Source organism: Daktulosphaira vitifoliae, unplaced genomic scaffold (genome assembly GCF_025091365.1).
Source record: "Daktulosphaira vitifoliae isolate Bord-2020 unplaced genomic scaffold, ASM2509136v1 Scaffold_1, whole genome shotgun sequence".
NCBI lineage: Eukaryota > Metazoa > Arthropoda > Insecta > Hemiptera > Phylloxeridae > Daktulosphaira > Daktulosphaira vitifoliae.
Genome location: NW_026099572.1, coordinates 58,152,318 through 58,170,359, shown reverse-complemented (window position 1 = coordinate 58,170,359; position 18,042 = coordinate 58,152,318). Strand labels below are relative to the sequence as shown.

Sequence of the window (18,042 nt, the reverse complement as noted above, 5' to 3'; positions counted from 1 at the left end):
TGGACATGGCATAGTTGAGACAATTATAGATGTATCTGACAGTGATTAAAATTACTTTCATAAGAAACGCTTTGATGCAAATCTGTATATAGTGTTTACAAAAGCAACTTTAACTCCTATTCCCTTAATTATATCCTGATTAATAGTTCTTAGATTTAAAAGTATAAATTATGAATAATAATAGTAATTAAATATAGTATGATATTAATATTTAATAATTTAATATTGTAATTTTTAAGAAGAAATAATAAAAAATGATAAAGTAGTATATTTTGTTACTTCTATGATAAATATTTATAAAAATTAAAGGGTATGATGCAATACTTTATAAAAATTTTTTTTTTACCTATAAATAATAACATTTGTCTACGTGGAACTTTTGTCGGAATCAAAAATATACTTTTCTAAATTAACTTTTCGCATTGTTTTCAAATATAAAATTAGAATTACTCTATCACTTCTGAATTTTGATGTTACAAATAAAAAATAAATTAAAAACAAATAAAGAAATAATTAAAACAAAAAAAAGAAAATTGCTTTTATTACATTAAAAACAATCAGTGCAAAATATTATTTTTCATCTATTTTATTGGTCGTTTAAACATGATTTCTAATTCTAAATGAGATAAAAATCAAATGAATTAAAATTATTTTTCTAACTCAAAAATGAAATACCTTTGTAAGGTATTTTAAAATAACATAAAATACAAAACCAAGAATTATAACAAAAAAATAGCCTATTTTTGAATATGCTAGCCATTTTCACCATGAAGACAAATTCATCATTTTATATATCGTTAATATACTTTTTTACACTTAGATTAATGTAAAAATATGACAAATAAAATTTATAGATTTCTTCTCAAAGAAAATTAATTTAGAGTGACTAATATTATTGGTTTAAATAGAACTAATATTTGATTATGGCTATAATGTGTGTAATATAATATAGTTAAACAGTATACGTTTGTAAAATATTTCTCTGAATTCTTTATTAAAAATTTTTGGCTGAAAAGAATCATTTTTTTTTATGAATATAAATAGAAGTGTTCATTTTCTTAAACGAAAAAGTTAAATAAAATACCATTATTCTGGATACGAACAGCCTAATATTATCCCATACTACGATAATGACGAGTATATTAAGATCATAGGTTGAGAGATAGTAAAATCATAAATAGTTAAAGAAATTATACAATAACATAAAATGTTCTTAAAAAAAAAATATATCAAAACCTTAAAATCTAAAGAGTTACTTAATTTCGCCAGAGAGACAGGACTCTTTGAAAATTTATAAAGATAGACTAGTAGGACCTACTATATATATATACAATATATTATAGGTATTCAAATAATGGCAAAAATACTTGGGCGGAAACATTTATGTAAAGAAACCGAATTAATATAATTTGGTAGGAAGTGCATACACGGACCTACAAGTTTGTGTGTACTCTCATATTTTTTTACAATTTTAGTTTTAGCTTCGATGCGAAGCTGAGAAGGTATTGGTTTTACTAAGATGTGTTTATTTTTTTCTTTTTTCTTTTTTGTGTCTGTTACCACTTTTTCTCAGCTCTCACCGAACGGATTTCTTTCAACAATACGTCAAAAGATCACAAATCGTATCTAGTCGAAGACATTACCCTCAAAAATTGAAAAAATTTCCCTCGTTCCCCCTGTGCTGGGTTTTTTTTATAAGTGTAGTTATATAGTTATATATAGTGTAATTATAAAAACTGTTTTTTTATTTTATTACAGTATGCCATTGTAAAAAAGAAAAAATAGAACAACAAAGTTCTAAAAAAGGTAATTATAATAAGCTTAAGTTGATCTTAGACGTTAATATTTTTGTCAATTACTATAAAAAAAAAAACACAAAATATAAAACAATACCTTCTCAGTATTAAAGCTAAAATCTATATTCAAAATGAAATGAAATTAATTTTTATCTTAATGGACTTAAAGTATTCGTATCTTTTTATAAAAGCAACATTATTTAATACATCAAAAAATCACAAATTGTATCTAATCAAACCATTACCCTTAAAAATTGAAAATATTTTCCTCGTTCCCCGTAAATGGGGGAAACTTCCAAAAAAATTACAAATTTTAAAATCGCTAATTTTTTCAATTTTTTTTACTTAAAACAGCCATAATTTTCAAAAATGAAAAAATCAATACAATTTTTTTTTATAAATGCTTGATGTCTTTACCTATCATTTAGGATATTTTTTTTGTAAATTCGACACTTAACCTGCCCACAGGGGGGATTTAAAATGACAACTTTTTCACAAAAAATTTACTTTTTCAACTTAACTTTTGAAAGTGTTCTGGAAAGTCGAACAATTTTATATATACTTAAATTAAAGCTAATGTAATGTACTTTATTATCAAAAAAAAAAATTTCGGACTTTATTTTGTCTTCATGGTGAAAATGGCTACCGAATGCTATTATTGTGTGAAAATTCTCGTTTTTATTTTTTACTTTTTTAACTTTATAATGTTATAACTTATTGAAAAGTGTATGAATCAACATAATTTTTCTATGAGAAATACTATTTTTTAATAATCCCTTTTTCATTCGACATACTTTATCTTAATCAGGATATTAATAAGGAACTAGTAAATTATGTAGCTTTTGGAATAATCCACCAATTTTTTAAAATTAAACACTATCTAAAGATTTGCATCGAAGTGTTTTTTTTTGTAGTGATTTTAATTACTGTCAGATATTATTATACTTGATCCAACTATGCCACATCACCACTGTGCTTCAACCCCCCTGTGCTGGGTTTTTTTTCTATATACATGGCTGGTTTTGTAATTGACTATGTGATATAGTTAGTTTTGAAAGAAACATTGAAATAAAAACCAAACATTATTTTTTTTACTGCACTCTTTATTCAATATAAAAACTTTACTTTTAAATTCACAAAAATATTAATCAGTATTATCAGTAAATCTTAGCATAAAATATAATCATTATCAATTATTATTTTACCACGAAAAAAAATATAATTGATTATTGCTTGTTTTAAAATTGACATGGTTAGATGGGCGATTTTGAAACCAACAAAAATGTTTGAGAAAATTAGTGTCTAACTCTTAATAATTAAGGATAAGGACAGGCATAAATTGGTGGAGTACACATATGGAGATTTCCGCCTGGGTTTTCTAGAATTGCTATGCTTGGGCTTAACGTAGCCTGTTAGGACGCGGGCAGATAAGGTGTCGCACCTTTTTTTATGTGGCGGACTGTATTTTTAGGAATAGAAAGAGAAGAAATTTAATAATATATAAGTAAAATAAATTTAGTTCAACTATTACACAGTATAATGATAAATAATAAAGATAGGAACTGAACTTACTATTTAACATAATCTCTTATCTAATTATAAACAATTGATTGATTCACATTCATTAGAACTTCGATTGCCCAATATGTAACAATGCTTCTTTTAATAAAATCCTTTATACTCATAACACAGATTATATAGAAAGAAAACACAAACATATTGAATAGAAAAATTTTTTGGTTTCTTAAAATTAAAAAAAATAACAACGAAAATAACCTAATAAGGATAGGAAGGTGTGAGCATCGTTGCGAGCAAGTATTATTGTAGCACATAGAGCGAAGCACTACCTTATCCACGCCCTAACATCCTCTTCTCGGTAAAGAAATTTCTTCACCATCATCTGGCATTGGTAATGGCGAAAATTTGTTCACTGGCCTTTGCAATAAGGTTTCACCAGAGGTCCTAAATGAGATGACCCGAACAACATTATCGCTTCCAGGGTGCGTATCGATCACCCTTGCTGAAGCCCATTTAATAGGAAGCTGATTTGCATCATGAATAATTCCATGAGTGACCACTTTAATTGAATCAGTTTGCTTGGTCCATTTGTAACGCATGTGAAATTCAGATAAATACTCTTTGGACCAACGCCTCCTAAATTCTTGATACAACTTTTATTAGATAGTAATATTGTAGATGCCATCTTTTTAGTCAGTTATTTGGAATTTCTGTGTAAATTATCTCGGGTGGAAGATTCAAAAGCCACCCCAATTAGGAAGTACGCTGTAGTGAGAGCTTCGATATCACTTGGATCGTTTGCACACGGATATAGAAGTATAGAATTCAAGCAAGTCCCTATTTAATTTATAACAGTGTTCAGCTCCTCAAAGAATAAATATGCTGATTTAATACACCGCACAAAGTGATGTTTAGCGGACTTCACCTCAGCCTCCCATAATCCACCAAAATTTGGAACACCGGGTGGGTTGAAGTCCCAAGTAATCTCCTCGTCAGTCAGGATTTGTTGGATAGTTCTTCCGGTAGAACTATTTGCATACAATGTCCTTCACTCTCTATGAGCTCCCATGAAATTAGTCCCATTGTTTGAATATATGTAATACGTCGTACCATAAATATTCTTAAAGCTGCTAAAAACGCGTCAGCGCTTAGGCTGCTGACCAATTCCAAGCGAATAGCTTTAACGTAGAAACATAAAAACAGCAATATAAGCCTTGGTCAAAACTATCTTATGCAAACCATTATGAACGCAAATAGGTCCAGCAAAGTCCACTCCATATCTGGAAAATGGACGCATCTGATTTACCCTTGCTAATTATCCATGAAGGGTTACCGAGATGTAGGCCTCGCCTTAAAGTATGTAATACATTTATGAACAACGCATCTAGCCAAGCTTCGTACGTTTAGAGGCCAATATCTAATCAGTATATGGGCAAGTAAACCCAATGGTCCGATGTGAGGCAACTTAATTCGAGTGTGCTCAAGAATAGCGTCCGTTATCTTGTGCTAAATAATACACTGGACAAGAAAAATTGAGAAAAAATTAAAAGCTAAGAGCTACTAGATGAAATAGTAAGGATACTGCATTAAGAAAAAATTTTGATTCTTAGTTTAATGATAGAACTGTGACTGGTACATCGTTTTACTAGAATCACTATATTTTCATGGTTCAGATGAATCAATGAATCTTTTGAAATTTTTTTAACATCATTTATATTTCTTGAAATTTTCAGTTATTTCTCAGCTATTTCAAACTATCTGCAATCTTAAAAACTCGATTATACCACAGTTTTTTTACTTAACTTCTCCTTCCGCCAAAGTATTGAAATAATAACTTTTGAAATATTAGTCCAAAAGTTATTATCAATCATTCATTTTCTTAATTAGACAGTTATCTAATATTTAAGCTAATTAATTATGTATGTTGCTATTTGAAAAAATAAAGTTGACATCCTTATAAGGGGCGCATATGAAAATATATTATTGTTGATAAATAATTAGTGTTATTTTTATTTTTCGATTAATTAAGAGGTTCATGATGAAAGTATTATTTTATAGAATTTTTTTAATTAAATAATATATCTCTAAATAAAAATTTCTAAAAAAATTAGTGTCTAATCCTTAATAATTAAAGGTAAGGATTATAAATTATACTGGGAGATCAATAATCAACCCACGTGTAATATTTATTATTAGTATTGTAATATTTCACTTTTTATTTTGTTACATAGATGTTGAAATTTACGCTATTTGTTATGATGAAGTAAGCAATGATCGTTATGTGGCACCGTGTAAACATGAATTTTGTAAAATATGTATAGATCAATGGTTAGATATTGGAAGAACATGTCCAACATGCCGACATTTAATCAAAGAAAATAATGGTAAATTAAATATGTGAATGGTATCTAAAAATTTTTACAGCTCATAAATCCACCCTTGTAAATACATTTATGATCCTCTATGATATTTTATTAATCACATTTAAAAAATTTGTGTTGGATCACCTTCTTCTTTCTCACCGTAATCTCAATTACTTGGAGTCGGTCACCCTTATCCTAAACTTCCACTAGACACGATCTTCCACATCCTCTACGCTCACATCAGCTGTCCTCATATCGCATTCAATAGCATCTGTCCATCTCTTTTTTGGTCTTCCTCTACAACCTTTAACATTCATTTCTACAACTGTTCTTATAGCTTCCGATTCTTCTCTCCTAATAACATGACCAAACCATCTAAGTCTTTTAATCATCTAAGTCCATTTTCTCTCATCTCATTCACGATTTACGCTACACCTATACTCCCTCTTATATGCTCATTTCTTATCTTATCTTCTCTAGTCACTCCACTCATCCATTTAAGCATTCTCATCATCTCTGCTACACTCATTCTCTGCTCTACTTTCTTGTCAACCGCCCAACACTAAACCATACATCATAGGTGGCCTTATTACAGTCTTGTAGAATTTAACTTTCAGCCTCATTGGAATTCTTTTATTGCATAAGACACCAGACGCTTCTCTCCACTTCAACCACCCGCACTTAATCCTGTGCCTTACATCCTTATCAATACCACCGCTCTTTTGCACAACTAATCCTAAATACCCAAAACTTTTCACCTCTCCAATCACGTCCTCGCCTATTGTCACTGGTCTCCTTATTTCACCTACCTTGTGTTCTCCTTTATCAAACTCATACTCTATATACTCTGTCTTATTCCTACTTATTCTTAAACCCTTTTTTTCAAGAGCTGATTTAAGAAACTTTTTATTTTTATTGAAAGTTAAAAAAATTAATTATATGTGCAGCTGGATAGTTCATACATATATGGCGTTTTAGAACAACTATTTTATCTCGTACTCACTATACTCTGTTTTAGTCCTAGTTATTATTAAACCCTTATAATCAAAATCTGATCTCCATACTTATAGCCTTTGAATAATTCCATCCTTATTTTCTCCTATTAACGCTAAATCATCAGTGAGCAACATGCATCACGGAACCTCTCCTTGTATATCTTGTATTTTCTAGTAATTTAATTTATCATTATAGAAAATAAATAAGAGTTTTAAGCAAAACCCTGATGCACTCCTACTCTTACCCTAAAACCTTCTGTTACTCCTTCCACACTTTTTACCCTAGTACAAGTGCCATCATACATATCCTCTATTATATTATTGTACCTTTTCGGGACTCCTTTTCTCATTAATGCCCACTTTAGAATATCCTCTAACGTCTCTTTTGGATACCCTCATTCAGTAATTTTTCAAATACTCTTTCTACCTTTTTTCACATTATCATCACTATATAGTACCCTATTATCAGCACTTTTTATACACCTAATATAATGATAATCTTAAATATTTTTCTCTCTAACTTTTGCAAGTCTATAAATTTCTCTCTCACCTTCCTTTGTTCCTAACCTATCATATAATTCATCATATCTCTTTAACTTCGTCTTCCTTACAGCACACTTGGATTCTTTGCACAAGCATTTATACTCCATCCAATATTTTCTCCTTTTGTTCTTCTGCCATACTCTTACCAACAATCTCTTTTGCAGTATTCTTTACACAAATAGCAAATCTGTTCCACACATCATTTATTGTTTCCATCGACATTCCACACTGTCCTCTCCTTTACCGTCTTGACAAACTCTTTTTCATTTTCCCCTTTCAATTTCCACCAACGGATTTTCGATTTTTCTCCCGTGTTCCTTATGTTTTTGTATATTCTTTTTCCGGTACACCAAAACTTCATTACCATAAGTCTATGCTATGTACTTACTTAAACTCTCGCCTGGTATAAATTTATAATCCTTTACTCACTTTACGCTATCTCTCTTCCACATAAAATAATTAATCTGTGATCTATTCCTCCCACTCTTATAAGTTATATAATGTTCTTCCTCTTTCAAAAATAAGTATTAACCACAGTAAGATCTTACGATACTGCGAAATCTAGGATTCTTTCTCCAGCCTCATTCTTCCCACTAAAACAATACCCTCCATGTACTCTTTCATATCCTCTCCTCTGATTACCTACATGTCTATTCAAATCTCCATCTATCACCGCATCCCCATTGCTGGTACCCTTTGCATCACCTCATCCATCTCTCACTAAAACACTTCCTTGTCTATTTCATCACATCCTACTTTTGGTGCATAGGCACTTATTACACTCAGTACTTTTTCTTCGAATATAAATTTCACAACTATAATCCTGTCATCTAACTACTTCTACTACTATACTTTTCATTTCCTCATCCATTATTATTCCCATACCATTTTTTGTACTATACTTCCCTAAGTATATTATTTTATAGCCCTCACTTATTTCCCTCCTCACCTGATTTCTCTCCTTTCCACTTAGTTTCCTGCACACAACAGATGTTAACTTTTCTCCTCTTCAATATTTCTACTAATTCTCTACTTCTACCAGTTAATGTTCCAACATTCCAAGTACCTAATCTTACTTTATATCTATTTTTTTTCCTCCCTCATACACGAGTTCAGCCTAGAGTTAAGTGGTGATGACTCTACACTATTGACACTAAAAGCGATCGGTAGACCTGTCCGGCTGGTATCAAACGCTTTAGCCGATAAACACTAAATGTTTATCGACGCTTTATTTTTACTGTAACGCACTAATAAAAATTTATGACGTATACTACCCCACACCTAACTAAAAACTACATTAACTCAAAAAATAACATTTCATAATTGATTATGATTACTAAAAATGTTATCTATTCTACTCTAATACAATAAAAATAATATAATAAATAGGTTATCATTTCAACATTAAAAGTTAATATGTCTACAATATTGATATTAATATAGTAATATTTCACTTTTTATTTTGTTACGTAGATGTTGAAATTTGCGCTATTTGTTTACACGAAGTAAACGATGATTTTAAAGTGACTACATGTAATCATAAGTTTTGTAAATCATGTATAGACCAATGGTTAGAAGGTTCTGGTGCATTAACATGTCCAACATGCCGAAGTATAATCAAAGAAAATAATGGTAATTTAAGCAAATTATATATGTACATGGTATCTAGAAATTTCTTACAGCACTAAAATACACTCTCGTAAATATATCTATAATTCTCTATGACATTTTATTAAATAAATAAAAAAATAACGTGACAGATAACTTGTTTAGTTATCAAATGATTAAAAATGTATCAAACTTTGAATTTACATTAGAGATTTATATTACGATTTAATTTTTAATGTCTGAATTTATAGTTAACAATATCATGTTCTCTTAAATTTGAAATATTGGTAAAATATTTAACTGTCCCAAGTTAAACACTCTGATACAATTTAGTCAATTTATAAGTACTGAATAATATTTATTTTATTATTGTAAGGTAATGACAATATCATACTTACTGCAAAAATATTACTTCTAAGGGTTGTTCTTAGGAGTAAAATTCGAAAGTTAAATGAGAATCTATTACTGTTTTTATATACAATGGAGAATTAACAAAATAACAACTAACTCGTTTTTATATTATTTTGAAAAATTAGCATTTAAATATTTATAAAAGGTGAGGAATATGGTAATGTTTTCGACGCTTTATGTTTACTATAATTCACTAATAAAATCTATTATGTCTACTACCTCTCGCCTATAACTAAAAATTTTATTTATTCTATTCTAATACCATAAAAATAATAATAGGTTATCATTTCAACGTTAAAAGTTATCCCTAAAAACTACCCTTAAAAATAATTTTTGTTTTCAATAAATTTAATATTTACAATAATCATATAAATAAATACAATTTAATTGACTACATTGTAATGAAATTATCATTTATTAACGAAAATTTTGGGTATTATTCTTATTAAATCAGACTATCATTGAGGTATTTTTGTCTAATATTATCAACTGAATAGTATTTTATAGTTCCAACTATTAGTAGCCACAAAACTGTTTTTTTTGTTTTTTAAAAAATAATTGTTTTCATCGCTTTAAGCAATATCGACATTTTATTGTGGTATTATAATATGGTAGATGGAGATATTTTTAAATCTGTCAAATACATTAGTAAATATAGTGTGAATTATTAATATTCTTATACTAATATGCTCTATTAGGCTTTTGTTATTATTTAATAAATACATACATGCATTGATATTGTTAAGGTAGAAGCGTATACAATGAGATTATTTCCGAACGATATCGTTTTGCTGCAGTTGAGTTTATTTTATTATTGTGAACTAAAGAAATTATAGACTAACTGTAAAAAATTATTTTTAAAGTTTTTTAAGGATAACCTTAAACAACCTTAACTTTTCCATAACTTTGGAATATTAATTATAAAAATTATTATAGGTTCCCATTTAAATTTTAAAAGTTACTCCTGAAAACTATCTCTATTCTAGAGGTAATTACCCCCTATAATACCACAATAAAAATTATATCTAGAAGCTCTAGAAATAATTTTTTTTACAATCTTGTTATATAATAACCCATTAAAAAAATAGCCAATGCTAAATAATATCTTAACGCTGTTTTTTTAATGAAAGAGCTCAGTGATATTATTTTTTTGGAAAGTTATTCGCGAAATTGAAATACATGTTTTTAGCACACCGTGAATGTTTAAAAAAATTGGTAAAACCACTCATTGTTACCACCGTTTTTCGATTTAAAACCTAAAATGTTTACTAGACTTGCATAGAAACATTGCAATAGTACCCTGAACATTTCGTAAAATCTGTTGGTTTTTGACCGAGTTATAAGGTTTTATTTTTTGTCTATGCGCATATTTTTTGTTTGGATACTATTTTGTATATACGCATTAAAATAATCATGATGCGCACAAATATTTATATAGATAAATACGGGAATATAAATAAAATTATTATGTTTTATAAAATAGAGAATTTACAATTTGTATTGAATAGTTGTAATTTTTTTTTGATAGCTGTTGTGTTATATAGTAAATACATTTATAATGTATTAAATAAAGAAACACATTATATATAAATAAAAAATTTTGTGTTTAATTTTTTTATAGTCTTATGAAAAGACATCAAAACATTATTATAATGTGTTTTAGTATAGTCCTAAAATATTTCAAGAGATATATGAATCGTCTCGAAAACGACACAAACCGCTGAATATTTACGTATTTTCCGTTCCTTCAAAAACAGCTTGTCGGGTGTTTCGGAATTTTTTCAATGATAGTTGTTTTAAAGCATCTGATAATTCTCTGACATTTACATACCATAGGTTACCATAACCATAAATGATTTCATTAGTTGCTATTGGTTACAAAATGATCCTTGTTTGATTGAGTTAAGCTTGAACAAGATTTAATCGATCTCGATTAGTATCTTGGAAGTCCTGCAGGCAATTTTTCCTAATGACCACTGAGGTGATTTCCTTAGTAATCGGCGAAAAAAAAAAACCTAAAATTAATGCGGTTCTCCTGAGTTCCTATTAAATCATCACTATTTTGAAATTATTTTTATGACGTTAGATTAACGTGTATTCTGTAAATACAAATATGTTACTATATATTCAAAATGAAGTTTTTTTAGAAAGCTGAATATTGTTGTGGTACACACATTCATATTTTCAAAATAAAATCACGTATGCTATATTTTTTCATTTTATTTATCGTATAAACAGCACTTATGACCTATGAATTGAACAGGAATCGTATACATTTTTTATGTATTGTTTGAACAAGTTCCGTAACAACACGCAGTCAGCTGATGGCCGGTTTATCTGCCGGAACAAATATTTAAAACACTCTTAAAGTTTATGGCTGGTGTAAAGCGGTCCGTGTGTCCAGTTGCCTGAAGTATTGGATAACATTGCCGCACAATTGTTTAGAGTGGTCATGGTGTATTGGTGTATACTTAATTTTGTCGTACGTTATTTTCAGTGTGTTTTTTTTTTTGTTGGTGTGTTTGTGTAGGATCATTGTGGCCTCTGGACCATTGCATATTCTCCAGTTTCAGAGGGTCTAGGAAACATATGCAGTAGCATACTGTTTTTGTATGTAAATAAACACACTGGAATATTGATATTGGATATGTAGAATTCAATTGGTGAGACTCAATTGTCAGGCAGAGAGAAAACCGTAATGTGTCTTATGATGACAAAATAACTCAAGAAGACCAGGACGGAGTGTCCTTTTTTTTTAATTGTCGTAATTTATATGTGTGCCTTTGTTCTATAATTATGATTATTTTATTTTTATTTTTTATTTATTTACTAAATTAACGCCCCAAAGGGCAAGAGTACAGTTAATAAAACTTAAACTAGACATCAATAAATTTATAGCATACAATTAATTATAAAAACAAACAATATAAGTAAAGATTCTTAACTATATAATCGATCTCTTTATTATATCTAAAGAATTAAAAAAGAAGTCCACTTTATGACAAACTTCATTACATTCTAATAACATACGATTGACCGGAGCAAAAAGATTATAGTTCTGTTGGACAGAAGAAACATAAAACATCGTTTGAGACCGTAAATGGACTGAAGGAACATTAAAAGGAATAATATCAAGAATTTCTGGACAGTCAATTTTATTATTTAATAAACTATGGATCCAACTAACGTCAAACATTTTCCGCNTATTATAATTTGATATTTAGTGGGGGCGACTAACATAAGATTGAAATTATAAATTATTATTGTCTCACTGTATGTAAAATTATATTATTTAAAAAACATACTAATTATATGAATAGTAATCTTCTTTCTCCTTTTATATGGTTAGAAATCTATCATTCAAATCCCTTGTTAGTGTTACTATTAGTCATACGAGCCAACCGTTTTAGTAGGAGCCCGGTGGTGAGCATGTATCAACAATATTTTACAATGCATTACGTGTAATTAATATAATAATTTTAATATATTAGATCACTATTTCGCCCTATTTCAATTCTCATATCGTTTTTTCAAATAAATACAAACTTATTATTAATTATAAAAAGAAAAGTGATATTGTCATAAATATTTAACTAAATATTAAAACATTTAACTCTATACGTACAATTGACAAAACATCAGGTAATACTCATACAAATAAAAAAATATTTCAACCGTTTTCATAATCTTGAACAATTAGTTTATTAGTCTAATGTTAAATATCTTGTGTCCACTTAAATTGACTAGACTCTAGACACTAGAGTGTAGCTGTATTGCAACAAAATAATTGGGAGATCTAATTTTATTATTTATTATTTTCTTTAAAAAATTGTTCTATACAACAAGAAATATAAACTATTTTATTTTTGGGGGTTTATGGCAGAATTTTAAAAGACTAAGATCCCTCAAGTCTTTCCGATTTAGGACCAATTAAAATATCAAATTCAGACTGGATTCAATTAATATCGTTGACTTGCCCACTTTTTTACAATATAATGAGACTTAGTCATATATTTCTCTTTGATTTTATACAAAACTAATTGGAATGAGAGTTTTAGAAAATAGAATACTGAATACCTTTACAAAATATCTGTATAATGCTGAAACCTATCATTAGTAACACCACCCCTATATTTTTTTTTACCAATTAATAAATGAGAACACGATAATTAATAAAATGTTAAATGTTATAATAATAAGTGCTAATAAGGAGAAGCGAAAAAGATTTTAATTCCGAATATTAAAATCGCTCTATTCTCCCTTTTAATAAAAAAAAATTATTTTTTAAAGGCTCACACCATTATATAACTGGGGTTGTTTTAGTTTAAAGACCTCTTCCTTAACATAAAATACTTAATGATTCAAAAGTCAAATACATTTTGATGGCCTTTATTATAATAATTATTTGTTAATAGACAGTAAACAATTATAACACTTTTTATGTTAATTATTTATATTGCTACGATTATTATTATTACTATTATTTGATAATTTTATTAATCGATTTCGCGAATAATCGATATTCGGAGCAATCAATTAATTGTTCTATTTGGAATAATTATTATCGTAGTAAAATCTAAATTTTTGTAATCAGGTATTCGCAGTAATTGTTGTCAGAGTCGATGCATTCAGAGGATTTTTTTAAAATGTCGGAAAATTATCAGTTCTTGTAATCCCCGTAATTCTATATCGTTATGTTTTCAATGAATGCAGGTGCATAATATGCTTTTTATGTATTTTATAAATTCACTCACTATGGTTCGTATTACTCGGAGTATTAGCGACGTATAATTTCATAAAAATACAATTTTTACAGTAGGGTTTATTTAATGTGTCAAAAATTAAAGTCAGTTGAATTCTCTAAATACTTTTTCATAATTTTTTTAAAAATATTATCAAAATTAATTTTTTAAACATGTTTTTATCAAAACATAACTAATATTTTAAACATTCTAAAAATGTAAATAATATTTATAATATATTACTATCTTCGTAATTTTTTTGTACATTGATAGATTCGGATTACTCAAGTTCTGAAGAGGAAAATTATCGGGGTAAAGTATAGCATATAAGATTTAAAAAAAACAAAAATTTATATTTTTATATTATTGTTCAAAAACACAAATTAATTTTTAATATTGTAAAAGAAGCAATTAACAAAAATGTCATTTTTTACATTTTTTTAAAGTGTTTTAAAAATTTAATTAAAAAATACGTTATATTTATTATTTATATTTATGATGTATTAGTATGATCATTGATTTCAAATCTCCAAGACCATTTTTATTAAATCCAATCTCAATATATTACGCTTTTCTATCGTAACATGAACGCACTATCGAAGAACAATCGGTTTGATGTAAATTACATAATGTGTAATTTGCATCACAATTTACAACATATTATGTTATTTGAAAAACTTAAGGATTTATCCATGTTTGCAGTTGATTGCTGACGTTTCGGACTCGTTGCAGAGTCCATCTTCGGAGCCATAGTTACTGCTCGGTGGTTGAAACTATCAGGCGGAATATCTTGTTATTAGTCTGTTTTTATACGTTGGTCAATCTAACTGACAAGGAACTTACCAACGCTGAATTAACCACTTTGGAAAAAGGTTTTACCTTTTCGTTAGTTCCAAAGAAAATTCCAAAGGAAGACATTATAAGCAGTATAGAAAACTCACTGTACCAACTTGAAAACAACGAAAAAGAAATCACGCTAAACCGAATAATCAAACTAATCAATGATGAAACAAAGAAAGCAATACTAGACGAAAAAGAACGAAAACAACTATTAGTGACGGTTCCAAGACTACCAAGAATTTACGGAGTCTCAAAAATACACAAGAATGATGTGCCACTCAGACCAATAGTCAGTGCCATAAACTCGCTGAAATATAACCTGGAAGGTCACTTAGCACAAATTTTGAAAACTTACACAGGAAAAACATCTTACTATGAAAAAAACTCGACTGATTTTGTGGAAAATTGCAACAAACCAACTGGGAAGACGGAGACGTTCTGGTCAGCTTTGACGTAATCTCGTTATTCACAATGGTACCAGTAGAGGACACACTGAATATCATAAAATAACAACAATGGTTAGACGAAAAACTACATAGTTTACTGGAATTATGCACCAAAATAACAGTTTTCACATACCAAGACAACATCTATGAACAAACTGATGGAATGGCAATGGGATCAAGACTAGCACCAGTAATCGCCAACATATTCATGGAATGGTTTGAAGTGGAAGCAATGAACACGTATACGCAAAAACCAAAAATGTGGTTGCGATATGTAGATGACACATTCGTTTTATGGCAACACGGCGCGGACAAACTACAATCTTTCCTGCAACATTTAAACAGCACACACACCAACATACAGTTCACTATGGAAACAGAAGAAACAAAGTCGTCAACAAAAACATCAGCAAAAACAAGATATCATAAACAACATGAGTCATTAACAGATATGATAAACAACCAACGTATAAAAACAGACTGATAACAAGATAAGACGCCAGTATAGTTTCAGCCACCGAGCAGTAACTATGGCTCCGAAGATGGACTCTGCAATGAGTCCGAAATATCAGCAATCAACTGCAAACATGGATAAATCCTCAAGCTTTTCAAATAATATGACAATCCATGAAAGTTTCAACACATTCATAACATATTATGTTGTAAATATTTTGGGTCAAAATTAGTGAAAGCTAACAACAGCCATATTGTTTTATATAAATGAAATAAAACCCCATTTTTAGTATTTTTTTTAATTAAATATAATGAGTAAAGCATCTTAGGCAACTGTTATAGGACGGTTTTTTATACTTCTAAAAAAAAAACCTTCATAACAGAATTTTCCTGAGATGCCATTATACCGCCTAACGATCCTTCATCACATTAAAGGTTTTTTGTAACCTTTAAGAGAAAGAAAAATTAATAAATTAATTTCAATAAGTCAAATAGTATAATAAATATAATAATATAACTAATATTATAAATATCGCATGCATTTTTTTTTTTTAGATAATATTCGTAACATTATTAGGCGAGAACTGCTGTCAATTAATCGCGTTGATAATTATAAGTTTGACTATTCACTGCGTAAATTAATTTTACACCGCTTAAATCGTAGACCGTAGATCAATTTATCGCCGAACTATAATTTCATTTTAATTTGATTTTCTAGTTGTACTGTCAAGAGGTCATTAATAGGATTTTTTAATTATTCAAGTATTGTAATCATTACACAAGTTTCATATTAAAATAAATATTTAATTATAAATAAAATAAAATTAGTTACTATATAAAATATAAAAGTAAAACAATTGTCAATAAATTAAAAGTAAAAATTATCGATGTAATGATAATAATAATAATACAAAATTAAAAATTAAAAATTGTCAATGAATATAATAAAAATTAACATTTTTCCAACATCTCCTAAGTGATTGTAACCTGAAAATTTTACTATATTTGTGATGAACCAAGTTTTTAAGTTCAGTTTCAGCCAGTCGGAAGAGTACCAATAGGAAGAGTCAAAGTAAAACTACAATGTAACATTCACTATGAGTATTGATCATTTTATTCGTGATCATGTACCCTTTATATTTTAAGATACATGATTAATTGCGAATTAATACAAGGTTAAGACAATATTTAAAGTAAACAAAAACACCATTAAAATATAATCTTTAAAATCTAATTTAAAAGACTATTAAGTATTGCTACATATTAAAAGATGCCGTTCACGAAATATTTACTCCGACTAAATGAACTCTACCTTTACTATTTTTGTTATATTGTTCATATTTACACATTTTTTTAGCTTCGATGCGAAGCTGAGAAGGTATTAGTTTTACTATGATGTGTTTTATTTTTTTTTTTGTGTGTCTGTTACCACTTTTTCTCAGCTCTCACCGAACGGATTTCTTTCAACGATACGTCAAAAGATCACAAATCGTATCTAGTCGAAGACATTACCCTTAAAAATTGAAAAAAATTCCCCCGTTCGNCTAGTCGAAGACATTACCCTTCAAAATTGAAAAAATTTCCCTCGTTCCCCGTAAATGGGGGAAACCTCCAAAAAAATTACAAATTTAAAAATCGCTAATTTTCGAAAGTTTTTCAATTTTTTTTACTAAAATATGCCGTAACTTTTTCAAAAATGAACATATCACTATAATTTTTTTTTTATAGATGCTTGATGTCTTTACCTATCATATGATTTTTTTTTTTTGTAAATTTGACCCTTTATCTGCCCACAGGGGGGGATTTAAAATGACAACTTTTTCACAAAAAATTAACTTTTTCAACTTAACTTTTGAAAATGTTCCGGAAGGTCTGACACTTTTATATATATCTTAAATTAAAGCTAATGTAATGTACTTTAATTTGAAAAAAAAAAATTTGACCTCTGGACTTGTCTTCATGGTGAAAACGGCTACCGAATGCTATTTTTGTGTGAAAATTTTCGATTTTATAATTTACATTTTTTACTTTAAAGTGCTATAACTTTTTAAAAAATGTATGGATCAATACAATTTTTTCATGAGAAGTAGTATTTATATACATCTTTCATTGGATATACTTTTTTTTTAAATCAGACTATTTCCCTATATATGGGGGGGCTTCAAATATAAAAAATGCATATAGAAAGTAGAACTTTTTCAACTTAACTTTTGAAAATGTTCCGGAAGGTCTGATACTTTTATATATATCTTAAATTAAAGCTAATGTAATATACTTTAATTTAAAAAAAAAAAATTTGACCTCTGGACTTGTCTTCATGGTGAAAA

General features: G+C 28.4%; 1 long non-coding RNA gene across 1 annotated transcript; it reads left to right on the top strand.

Moving 5' to 3' along the window:
• The first annotated feature begins 1,376 nt into the window (after positions 1-1,376).
• On the top strand, positions 1,377-16,363 carry LOC126895312 (uncharacterized). Its single transcript, XR_007701632.1, has 4 exons — positions 1,377-1,806; positions 5,546-5,698; positions 14,250-14,288; positions 16,271-16,363. It is a non-coding gene; the product is annotated as an uncharacterized LOC126895312 (long non-coding RNA).
• Positions 16,364-18,042: the final 1,679 nt, after the last annotated feature.